Source organism: Rhododendron vialii, chromosome 10a, assembly GCF_030253575.1.
Source record: "Rhododendron vialii isolate Sample 1 chromosome 10a, ASM3025357v1".
In the NCBI taxonomy this organism is placed as follows: domain Eukaryota; kingdom Viridiplantae; phylum Streptophyta; class Magnoliopsida; order Ericales; family Ericaceae; genus Rhododendron; species Rhododendron vialii.
Window position 1 is genome coordinate 33816469 of NC_080566.1, and position 13532 is coordinate 33830000.

Sequence of the window (13532 nt, forward strand, 5' to 3'; positions counted from 1 at the left end):
GAAGAACACAAAAGAAAGAAAGAATGGCAAATCACTACTTACGAATAGATAGTTGATTAAAGAAAAAGTACCACCTTTCTACTATATCTTTTAAATTGTTAGTAATAATAACCTTTTGAGCTTATCTTGATATTGTGAACAATGCGAATTCTCCACCTCCTCCCACCTACTTCTGAGTTTACACAAGTCCACGGCAAGGTTACATTACTTGATCTTTTCTTTTCTATTAACGGGATGTCCAAACCAGCTTCTGCGGACGCAACACCGTTTTAAAAACAACAAAATAGTTGATAAGGAAGCTTTACATATGGCATGCGTTTGGACATATCAATTGCATATATAATACTTGAAACAACAACAAAAAAAAAAAACAAATTAAGGTGAAAATTTTAGTTCAGGCCCAAAGCTTAAACTGGATTACATAATTGATTAATTTGATTTCAGAGTTATCTATATCTGATTTATTTTTTTAGCTCAAGCCCAAAGCTTAAAAACATTTGAATGATTTGATTTTAGACAAGGTTAAATGAATCCAATAAAAAAAATAAGAAAATGGTCTACATTACTATTTAATTTTTGTACAAGTCAGTTGTTTTTTAGTTCTTTGTCTTGAAACATAGAATTTTTGTTCCCCAAGTTACGTAAGACATTAGGAAACCCATCTGTCGTTTCTCAGCGTTCGCAATAGGAAATCAAATGCATCACGAAAATTGGAGATGGTCCCCCCCCCCCTCTCTCTCTGCACGCGCACGCATGGGTCCCATTTGTTTGACCCAAGATCGTCTATACTGAAATTTTCGTGTACCCTGTGTATTAAGTGATTTTCAGTCGCAGGATCGTGCTTTGAAAATCCAATCCTGCTGCTGAAAAATACTTGATACATGGATACACTATATATATAATTTCGGTGTAGAGGACCTGTGGTGCGCATTTGTTTCAGTGCCGTCCAAGAAACTTGATGATGACAAAATTTTGAAATTTCTTACACGTACGATTATGATAGTAAGACAAACCTTATATATATACACACACACAAATGTTCAAGTCCACACCTCTTACAGTCCACAATGTCCACACCTCAAATCCGGTCATTTTTTTGCTGATTTCTCGTTAATATCCTTAAAATCACGTTCTGCACATATTGAACGATTCGGATCATCAAAATTTGATCGAAAAATAGAAGGTCCGAACTGTCTGAACCGTCTGAACCGTAAGAGGTCCAGACTTGATCAGGACTGTTGATGTCTTGCCCATCAAGTAGTTTCTCATTCATTAGCCCTATGACCTTTTTAGTGAGTCATCAATTTTGAATGTTTTGCATTCTGTAGGGTGAACAAATTTTCCTACCCTCCTTTAGAGGAGTATGTTATATTCTATTTACTGAAATTTGTGAGTAAATAGATCATAGCTCAAAAAATAAAATAAAATAGGCTCCCTTCCTGGTCTTTTTTTTTTTTTGCACTGAACGTGATTTTAAGGATATATCCATAAGAAATTGGCAAATAAAATGACCAGAAAGGGCTTGAATTGAGCAGTTTTTTATTGAACCGTTCAGGTTATGTGCTAAAAAAAAAAAACTCTCTTGGCCGCACAAAATTACTCTTGACCACAAAGAATTTCTCCTGACCGCAAAGAATTGCGAGACCATAAGTCATTCTTGGTGGCCAAGATAATTATTAGCGGCCAAGAGTAATTCGTTACGATCAAGAGTAATTCTATGCAGCCGAGAGTAATTCTTCGCTATCAGGATTAATTGTTGCGGCCATGAGTAATTCATCGTGGCCAAGAGTAATTGTTTGCGGCCAAGAGTAATTCTAAGTAATTTTTTGCCGCCAAGAGTACGGCCAATAGTAATTCTTCGCGGCAAATTTGTTTTTCTTTTTAACTACTAGGTAAGAGAACAAAATTATTTTTAAATACAACTTTAGCTGTTGGTTTAGATGATTTGGAGTTTCATGATATATCTAGGATTGAAGATTGTAAGTTTTTTGTTGGAGCCTTTTGTTTAGATAGAGTTTCAAACTCTATTTCTTATTTGGTAATATGTAATCTTAGAACTATTTTGCTTTTCTATTTTTCTAGGCCAGTTAAAGAAACAAGTGCGATAAGGGTGTCACTTTTGAGTGAGTGGAGAGTTGAAATCTCATATGATTGTACATTCTTAATATCTCTTATGCTATCCTTGAATGCAACTAATTTGAATTACATAGATTTTATAACATTTGTTGTGTTAGACTATTTTATGAATTTAGTTAGATAGATCATATTTGAAACTTATTCTTAAAATGCAAATTTTTGAGAAGTAGATTTTGTTGGGAGAATGAAAAATTCTCTAATTCACAGTTGTTTGTAACGCTCATCTCGCATGAGGTGGGGCCATACGCCTATCCGGGACTCACCTCATATGAGATGGCGTTAGAAACAACTGCTGCATTCAATAAAGTGAGATTTGATACTTTATTTAGATTATGTTTAGAAAGCATTGCGAAAGGCACGGACAATTACTATTAATTCATACGATAGGACCTCCATCATCAATAATAATATAGTGAAATAATTTACTTCTTTTTCTAATTTGTCGTAACAATCCAGCAAAATTATCTAAAAATTAAGCACCACTCTTTGCTCAAATAAATTAAACAAAAGCAAAGTTGCCCCAGTTTGCTTCTTATTTAACAAATGTTTCCAATTTAAATCTATATATATCGGCAGAAAACAACAAAGCTTATTTATTTGGACATGAGGACCTATACTGTAGGGGCACAGGAGTGTAGCGTGAGATTATAACGGTCCATCTCTTGAAAATTTGAGCCACTTAAAATACTTTTAAACGACCGGCCGGATTGTGTACTCACTCATGTCCGGTCATAATCATACAGGAATAAGAGAATCCATTGTCACGTTTTTTTTCTGTAGTAATGTGAATATAGTCCAAGAAAACAACAAAGCAGAATCAATAACGGATCAATAATTGTACACTTTCACATGTGGCCCTGAATGGTCATTATTTTAAAACAAGATCATACAGTAACGACACAAAAAGGCTGATAAGGGGGAATTTGGCTTAACTTTCCAAAGGTTTTTTGCCACGGATTTTTTGTTGTCGTCTCTTAATTTTTATTAGATTCGGATCAAATTTTTACACCTTGTTTTTTGTCTCCATAAGAGGAATTGGAAAAATAAACATACTCCCTCTGTTCCAAAATTTTGGTCACTGTTAGCAATTTTTAGTGTTCTAAAAAAATTGTCCCAATTGAATAGTAATTGGCAAAAAGTGATAAATTTACTCTTTTGTCCATACTTTTTGAAAGTAAGTACACATGCACTGATGATGTTTTGAAGGATAAAAAGATAAAAGCAAAAATATGACAAGTACAATATTAATGTTCTCCTAATAAGTTGGAATTCCTAAAAAAGCTTGATCGATTCTATGTCTAATTTTTTATCAGTAAATTGGGCGTAGAATCAATCAAGTATTAATATCAGACGGAAATTTTTTGATGCTTAAGAATTATTTTAAACAAATAAAGCGACTCTGATCATTTATGTGAGACCCATTTATGGGTCGCATAGAATGTGATGTACATTTGATGCACACACATATTTTCAAAACTTTAAGAGCAAGTACACCAGATTAGGCAAAAATTGAGCCAAAATTGCCTGCTAACAATGCGTATTGTTCCTATTAACTACCCATATCTCTTTTAATACTATACCAATATCCATATAGCACAGAAATATGTATATGCTCCCACTAACCTTACGGAGTATACTTTTCCTCTACTTATAAGCAAAATGACTATATTTTTCTTGGGCAAAACTCTTTTCCCAATGCTATCCAAGCCAAAACTATATTGGATCTTCAAATGGTCCTTAAACCGCTAGTATAGAGAAAGAACTCCAAATGGATATTACTTTGAACATTAATCCTAAAGGGTTAAACTTCTCCCACTATTAATGTTCTAATTTTATTTTGTGCACTTGATTATGTGACTATATATACTTCATTCACATAGCGCAAAATCATGACTACTGTATCGGAGAAAAGTGAATTTCTAGATAGTCAATATAATTCTTGCAACTTTATAGCAGAATATGAGAATCAACTTTATAAGTAGTATGAATGGCTACAACAATCAAAAAATAATGATTTTCAATTTATATGTAAATTCTAACATTCCTGTGGGTAGAGGTGCATCACGCATTAATTTACATCACTTTATGAATAAGATAAATGATCAAAATAATAAGAATGAATTCTCCGTACCTGTGGGCATAGGAAAAATTTATTCTCGACTTTTAAATGATTATTTTACTCAACTTAAATCACAAAAATAACAACCTTCCTCGCAAGAGTTATTTTCATGAATTAAGTTCAACTTTTATGCTACTCTTTAACTTAATAAAGTATATTCAAATCTCCCTGTGGGCAAAGGCCGCAATACGCACTGAATCTACTTCACTGCAACAACAAAACTAGCAAACTTCGAACATCAACATACAATGCATAATAACAAGAGAAATTTCTGCTTTTATATGGAATTTTCCATTTTGTCCCAAATAAATTAATAAAATTAATTATTCTCCTGTGGGTAAAAATAATTAATCTTACCAATTCAAGCTTAATGGTAGATGCCATATAACATCAACATAAAAAGTCCAATGGTGCCTATTCGGTCACTCTTAATATGAACATGCTTGACGATTTTCTAGTCCTAAATTAATGGGTTGCCCCAAGTATAGGGCGGAGACCGACGTAGGACAATATCCGGTAAGACCAGAGTCGAATCCACAGAGACGGTGATGTGTGCTGACTAAAAATTCGGATTGTTACTAATAAAAATAGGCGCTTAGGTAGTTACTCCTTGTCGATTGATTGAGATTAACTATATCCTAAGAAATTGATTGTTCTTTTCGAATAATTAAAAAGAAGTACGGTCATAGGGTTTATAGCACTCGTAATCAGTCTGGATTAACCTGCTCCATTTGGTGTTCTTAAAAACGTTTGACTTTAGATTGAAAAAGATACCCTGCAAGATGCGAGACCCTATGGTCGCCGTTTACCCATGCGCAGCGAAGAATAAGTTTTGGACCCCCATTCTCCCGTTCACATGGACTCCGGCAATGCCCGGGTTCGTCTGTAGGAAGTATTTTTTTTAAATCTAAAATTGTCTTTTTCATTGTTTGAAAATAGGAACAGTGCTCGAGCTGGCCACGGTGTGCTAATCACTCTGCGACACTACATATACGACTACTCACTAATCATTACATATAAAATAAAATAAACCCTAACTTGAAACATACTTCTATTACGCGAGATGAAAAATAAACAAGTGATAACAGCTAATTGAATATCAATGAATAACTTAAATTAAGAACATGAATTAAAATGAGTTATCGGAGTGCGAATAATTGAACAAAACTTCAAATACTTGAAAAGAAAAGAGAACTCTAAACAATATTGAACACATCCCCACGGCAGCCCCGTTCGTTGTTTCGTCCGTGGGAATATATCTCCTCCTGTAGAAAAAAACCACGCCTCCCTTTATACAGTAATAGTTACACTATTATGCCCTATAAAACTTGGGCCCACAAGCCTAGATTTAGTTCTCCAATGTCAGCCCATAATCAATTTTGATCCAATGATCAAAATTAGGAGCAGTAAATTAGGCCCATTATAAGACAAAGGTCTCCAATTGTAGACTAATTAAGTTCAGTGCCGAACTCTCGACTCCATATTGCAATTCGGGCACTTCACTTGATTGAATCCAAACGAAGCAACTTCAAACATCGTTTAATATTTTAATTTTGTGCTTTTTTTATACCAAATTCTCTAAATACCTATAACACAAAAATTAAGCATTAAAAGACTAAGTAATAAAATAAAAAGATTTACCAATGATAAATTAGGAGGCGCTAAATGTGAACATTTACGCGCTTATCAGAACACCATAATATTTTAAGATGCTGTGGCTAATCTCGAAATATTACGACGTCCAGTGGCGGACCCAAGAATTTGACATAGTGGGGGCACCAATTTTTTTGTAACCGTAATATACGAGTTACAGTTAAGTACATTCACTCCAAAATAATTTTAACATTGATGATAAATTAACAATTTTAAAGTATATATGTATTTTAATAATTAGCTACTCAGGCAAATTTGCGCATCTTGACTAAATGCATTAAAACAACATTATCACATGTTCATCATCTATTTTTCTATTACAAACTCTACTATTACAATTTTGGGGCAAAAAGTATACAAATGCAATGTGGGGGTAGACTCGAACACATGAATAATATAAAAAACAAGGTATGCACTACTATTTTCAGCCTTTTGGGAAAAAAAAACACACACATTACTTTTTGGGAAAAGGCAAAAAATACCTGCAGGAGAGCATGGAGGAAATCTTGAACCCACCACCTCTTGCTTAAAAGGAAGGAACTCTACCAGTGCACCAACCAACAAGTACTAACATACATTCAACACAAATTATATATATACAAAACCGAAATTTTTTTTTTTAAAGGGCATGGGGGCATGTGACCCCACGTGCCCTATGGTGAGTTCGCCCCTGATGACGACGTCCAAGTCATCCCAAAAGGCATAAACCAAATTTTAATGGGACAAACCTCAATAACGTCCACTCCTGAGTCCCAATACCTACCGTGAGTCGATCTCATGATCAAAGTTCGAACATAGATTGCAATCATGCATAGTACGCAAGATGGGCTTAAATGAAATCAAACTTTATTGTACATAATCTGAAAACATCAAGGCATATCGGTAGAACAAGTGCCCAAATACCATAAGCAGAATCAACCAATATGTCCACATAGAACCAAATAGGTTTGTACACGCTAAACTTGAATTTATCTTGATGCCCAGATCCCATAGTTGCGGTATCTCGAAATATCACGCAATAGAAAATTGCTCTTTCTTCTTGTTAATAGTCAAGCAAAACTAGGCTCTTAATATTCCAAGACCAGTAAAAGAATAACAGTGATTTCAATCCAAGCTATCCTTCACAATCAACAAATAGCAGCAAATTCATGAAATACATGTCGTGTGAGACCAAATTCCTCTATCACGAAGTAATAGTGAAAGATCTTGGAATGAAGTACAATATAAAAGTAAGAGAATTTGATCCACTGGACACATGAAATGTAAAAAGCTTTATGACCACATTACTGCAAACTAGCATGTGAAGGAACAAGAACGATCATAACCACGTCAGAAAGTCTACACACACATACAATCTGTGCACAGATTGTGCACAGATTTTGTTGTGGAGCCCACCACGGATCCCACACAAATCATCCGAGCCGTTCATTAAATGTAAAACATTTTTTCAAGGGTCCCCGTAAAAATAATCTCAATCTGATACATACAGGTGCTCGATTCAATCATATAATTTTTCATTGTCCGAAAATCTGAATGAAAAGTTAAATGGTTAGATGAAGCACCTATAGGCATTGGATTGAGTTTATTTTTTACGGGGATCCTTGAAAAAATGTTTTACATTTAATGAACGGATCGGATGATTTGTGTGGGACCCGTGATGGGTCCCACAACGAAATCTGTGCACAGATTGTATGTGTGTGTAGACTTTCTGACGTGTTTGTTTCGAGATTGGATCATTCAATTAGTTCTTTTGAGTGGCTAAAATAGTGCCTAATATATAAATTTAGGGTTCAAAACATTGCCAGAAACAACTTCCTGATAGTGAGGGATACATACTATGACTCTTTGGTCGAAAACCCATCCCATTAGAAACCCGAGTGGCACTCCGATCAGAGAATAACAACCTAGGTTTATATATGCAATGTATGCTTGCCATCTGGATCCAATAGCCACCCCTGTCAATAATCAATATTAACAAAGTTTAACACAGAATTTTGACAAATTTATGCAAGGCAAAATAATGAGAAGAAATTGGACACAGCCTCTCTGCAATTCAACCTACACTAGGAAATGAACCATTGTTCCACCACGAGTCCCGTCTCCATGGTCTTAGTTGTACAGCGAATTCTTTTTAGCTGTTTAACTTATTTAATGTTTTCGATGCCTCCCGTTGAGACAAATTAAAAACCAAAATTACTTTAAAAAGTAAGAAAATAGTAGAAATGAAAACAAAAGTAATTATGTACTCCTTCCGTACCATTTTAAATGCTTCATATTGAAAACTATGTAACTTTAACCCCAAATTAATTTTTTTTCCAGAATTACTCTTTTATTTTTGCACTGTTCAAAAATTCTTACTGAGATCTTTTGAATGGTGTAAAAATATTTGAAGGAATACTTTTTTTTGAAAGTCAATATGCACGACTTTTCGTAGGGGACATTTAAAATGAGACGGATGAAGTAATATACGTTAAGGCAGGCCAAACTCCGACTTCAAGGTGTCTCATCCAAAGGAATTTACACCCAAATTTTTATTTTAAAATAAAAAGACTGGTTCTACTTAACGGCGAAGAGAGGGCAACTGGTGTGGGCTTTCCAGTTCCAAGCGATGAAGATTTGGGTGATGTCTAGCGGCGGCAAGGAGGGTTTTGATTTTGCTTGTTGTGGTGGTTTGTGGGTGGCGTTTGGCGGCTTGCAGCTGTGTTGGTTTGCAACAGCGCATGCCGCAAGCCTCCGGTGCTGCTCTGTTTTGTGGTGGAAGCCGGCTGAGGGGTGTTGTTCGGATCCGTGGGTGATTGAGGCGGGTTTGGGTTGGGTGGCGGTTTTTTTTTCGTGGCAGTTCTAACGTGGTTGCCTCTGCGGCCAACGATTCTCCGATTGTTTTTGGGATTGGCGACATATGGCGGGTTCACAACGATTTGGTGCTTCATGGAGGTGGAGGCTTAGCGTCCGGGATTCCAGTTCTTTGGCTAAGGTTTTGCGTGTTTTTTGGGCTTGTTGTTGGGCTTTGTCCCTTGTACTCGGGCTTTCAGGCCTATTTAGGTGTTGGGCTGCATCGCATTTGCGTTTTATTGTTTTATCTGGGCATTAAATTTAAGGTCTTTTAGGTGTTAGACTCTGTCTTTTGAGGTGTTTCTTTGATTGGCTACTGCCAATCTAAGTCTTGGGTCTCGGATGGACATTGTTGTCCTACCCCTTGCTCCTTTTGGTCTTTGTATTCACATTCAAAAAGATTAATAAAATTCTTTTTTGCCGTTCAAAAAAAAAGTTATTTACCTGAGAGAACTGGTTGGACACTGTTGAGGAGAACAGTGAAGGCCAAAAGGACAGTGAGCTTGTTTACTGCTTCCAATACAGTCTTGCAAGAGAAGAAAATCAATGCAATTTCGTTGTGGAAAAGCATAATGAAAATCCAGAAGAAGAGACCAATCACTACGGATGTCATCACCAAGACCGTGGTTGCAAATTTGGCTCCCTTTCCATTCCCCGCTCCTAGCTCATTTGCATCCCTAACTCTACAACACCATCACAAATATTCATTTTAGTACCAAGTCAATGAAAATTTAGTAGTACAATAGTAAATTTTGGTGGTGCCAGTAGTAAATATGGTGTAGTAGTATAGTGCATGAAATTAAGCTATATCAATGAAAAACTGTTGGAGAAAGGAGTTGAGAGTTCAACGGTATTAGTTGTGCACTTTAGATGTCAGGAGAAAGAAGAAAGAGGCATTTGGCTCGACAGCATCAGTTGTGCACTTTAGGTACCAGGAGAAAGAAAGTCAGGAAGTCAACTTCTCTTTCAAAATGCTACTATAACTATTCTAGCAACATATACTTTCGTTAAATAAGTAATCAATAACCCATTTACCCATTTAAATCTTTTAGAGACGAGTCAAATTGGGTGAGGACCAATAATAACTCATCTCCTACATAAGGCTGGATCAGGTCAACATTGACTTTTTGAATGAGTAACAACACATCGATGGTATAAGGATCATGCAAAAGTTAAAGGGTGGTGAAGGAGAAGCTCAAGATTTGGAATGCCTCTGATTTTGGAAATGTTGTGACTAAGATGGATGAACTAAAGATAAAGCTACATCAGTTTGCTGCTTGTTCTATGTATGTCTATCTCTTGATGGGTGAGTGTCGGAGTATTAAGTTCTATTTTTTGAAGGATGGGTCTCATCTTTTGGATCTGTCATGGGTTGAAATGGAGTCTGTGCTAGGGTTGATCTGCTTTTTGTAGGATCAGTGGTTTGCTGCTATGTATTTGGGTGGTATGTGGAAGGGTTTGTATGTCGTGTCTGGTTTTTCAGAGGGTCTTTGTATTGGGTATTCTGGTTCTTTGGTGTTAATTTGGATTTCAGTTTTCAATAGATGATGGGGATATTATTCCTTTGATACTGAGTAAAAGCTGTGTTATGCAATTGATTGGTGCTTGCTGTTTTCATCTCGGAGGTTGGTAGCAGATGATTGGTGCTTGCTGTTTTCATCTCGGAGGTTGGTAGCAGATGATTGGGACTTACTACCTCTGTCTCAAAATGTTTGTCCGGTCTGTAAAAAGATAATTAAAAAATAATACATTTCTTTCAAGAAAAAAATTCAATTTTTTTTCATAAGTTAAAAAAACTTATCGATATCTAATGAATTGTTAAAGAAATTTTAAATTTTTCTTGTAAAAATTGTATTATTTTTACTTTCTCATTTTGCTGACTGGACAAACATTACAGGAAGAAGAGAGTATGTTCTAATAATATCCCCTTTCGACATCTCTCATGAGGGCCGATGTCGATGTGATGGTGGCTGTGGCCAGTAGATGATTGGGACTTTGGTTCTATGATACTCTCTCTCCCCCACAACATACCATTCAAGCCCCCAGAGAAAAAGAGAGAGCGTACGTCCTAGAGAGAGAAAAAAAGAAAGAGCCAGATCTGATCTGGGGGAGGGGCCGCCGCCTCTTCCTCCTCCCCCTCCCCCCGCTTTTCTCCCCTCTCTCCACCTCACAGTTTCTCCCATTTTTTGTTCCTCCCTGCTTCCCCCCTTCCGTTCTTTTACCTTCCGTTTTCTGGCCAGTGCTCCGGCCCTTGTGATGGGATTCTGTCCCTGTTGTTCGGTGATGCTAGTTTAGACCGGAGCTAGAAGGCGGTGAGTCGTGGTCCGGCAAGCGGCGGACGTTGATGTGGTAATAAGGTGAGATTTGGAGTTAGGGTTTTGATTATCTCTTTTTACCAGCCATTTGGCCTGGTTTCTACCGGCCGGTCTCCTCGGTCCGGTTTGTACTGGTCTAGGCTTCTAGATCCAGTGGGTGTTGGTGGTGGGCAAATAATTTAGGTAAGAGTTTGGTGTTGGCCGGAGTTCTCAGCTGTTGTTCTGCCTTTTTGCGTGTCTGGGTCGTGCCGGCGGTTTTGGTGCGCGATGGGGTTGTAGTTGAAGGTTTTGGTGTTCGGGTGTGGTGTCTGGTGCTCCGCCGCGGTTACGTGAGCCCGTCATGCTGCCGACAATTGCGTGCTGGACATTGTCCCCGACCAGATTGCATCTTGAGCATAGCTTTGGGATTGGACTGTTGTCCCTTGGGACTTCTACGATCACTTTCGACGATTGGCTCCTAGTCCGGCAACTAAGTTGCAGGCCTGCTCCGGCAGGGGTGTCAAGAGTAGTGGTGTCTTATTGGCATATACTCGCGTCTAGCTTATGTTAGTTTTGGTTCAATCATATATTTTGTGATGCAATCTGTATTGCCTTCGGGCTTCTGCATTGTATAATGGATTGACGCTTTCAAAAAAAAAAAAAAACTCTGTCTCCCCTGCTGGTTATCAGAGTCTGAGGTGGGTAGTAGATGATTGGGACTTTTGTTCTTTGATATTATTCCACCTCGTCATTTCTCTAGCTAGCCTGAAAATGGAAAGGGTATACTAGCTGGCTTCAATTTGGGTTAAATCAATCTACCCTGCAGCCATGGTGATTCTTTGTTTCTTCACAATTTCAGTAATGTTCAGGGATGCATCAAGCTTGGGCAGAGTCGGATTGGATTACTTCCCAGTTATGTTTTGATGCGTCACAATACTCTTAGTTTGTTCAGGGTGATCTCCCCATCTGTCTTGGGGAAATTATTGTCTGTATGTTTTGTTATGAATGGTTGTTTTGGTTGGCTTCTTGCCAACTTCTTCCCTTTCCTTTGGTAGTGGGCGGTATATGATTGTCGTCGATTTATGTGTCAATATAGTTGAAATATAAGTCGTTGATTGTGATGCCATCTTTTCCCATTTCCTTTTTAATCTATGTAAATTCGGTTTGTTGATTAACAAAATTAACTTTGCAGATTAAAAAAAAAAAAAAAACATGGATGGTACTATTAAGCCATTGTTAAAAGAGATTTGTTTCAACGTATTTCACGCAACCTTAGTCCTTAAAATCCGTGGAGGCCAGGAAATTAGATTGAGATGATCTTTCTTCCGTATCACGTGATTGCTTGATGCCCCAAGCGTAGGGCTGAAACCGACGTAGCACAATATCCGGTAAGTACAAAGTTGAATCTACAGAGATGGTGATGTGTGCTGACTAAAAACTCGGGTTATTATAATTTAAATGGGCTCTTAGGTAGCCACCCTTTGTCGTTTAATTGAGATTAACTAAAACCTAGAAATTGATTGTACTTTTCAAATAATTAAAAGGGAGAGATATGGTCGTAGAGTTCATAACACTCGTAGCCAGTCCAGATTAACCTGCTCCATTCAGTGTTCTTAAAAACGTTCAACTTTAATTTGGAAAAGATACCCCGAAAGATGCAGAACCTCATGGTCGCCGTTTATCCATGCGCAGCGGAGAATGAGTTTTAAACCCCCATTCTCCCGTTCACATGGGCTCCGACAATGCCTGAGTTTGTCTACGGGAAGTATTTTACCAATCTAAAATTATCTTTTTCATTGTTTGAAAATAAGAGCAGTTCCCGGATTGGCCACGGTGTGCTAATCACCCCGCGACCTTACCTATATAACTACTTGCTAGAATTAAGGATATGATTTGGTCAATATTTGATTTGGTCAATATCCTTAATTGTGTAATCTTATTTTATGCCATAAGTGTAGAAAATTTTCATGTAATCTTGTATTCTTTCCTTGTTAATGTTTGTACTATATATATTGTACAACTACGATGAATGGAATTATCAGAAAATTACTCCACAATTGTGTTTATTTTCATGGTATCAGAGCCACCTTCAATCTCCTTTTCTTAAACTCTAGGAATTGAAGTAGGTCCTGTATTCACAATTGTTGGTGTTTCTGTTCATATCATTCCGCTGCAAAATTTTCTTCTAGTGCCGTCATGGCTGAAGTAAGTGGTGCTAAATCACCAAAGAAGAACGAATCTTCGACTATTGTGTCTGGTCTCCATATGCAGGAAACATCCTCTCTCATCACTTCGGAACGGCTGGACGGTACCAATTATGTGGAGTGGTCTTTGAATGCCCGAAATAAAATCCGTGGGAGAAAACGTTGGGATTATATTTCGGGTACCAAGGCTGCTCCATCAAATAAAAAGTCTGAAGAGTATGAAGAATGGGAGGATGAAAACTGTTTGGTCAAATCTTGGCTTCTTGATGCGATGACAAAGGATATTCGGTCTCT

General features: G+C 37.2%; 1 protein-coding gene across 2 annotated transcripts in view; it reads right to left on the minus strand.

Annotated features, from left to right (window-relative positions):
* LOC131302378 (protein DETOXIFICATION 27-like) overlaps positions 1-13532 on the minus strand; it is a 60796-nt gene that overhangs the window by 20501 nt on the left and 26763 nt on the right. The gene's annotated exons all lie outside the window — the stretch shown is intronic.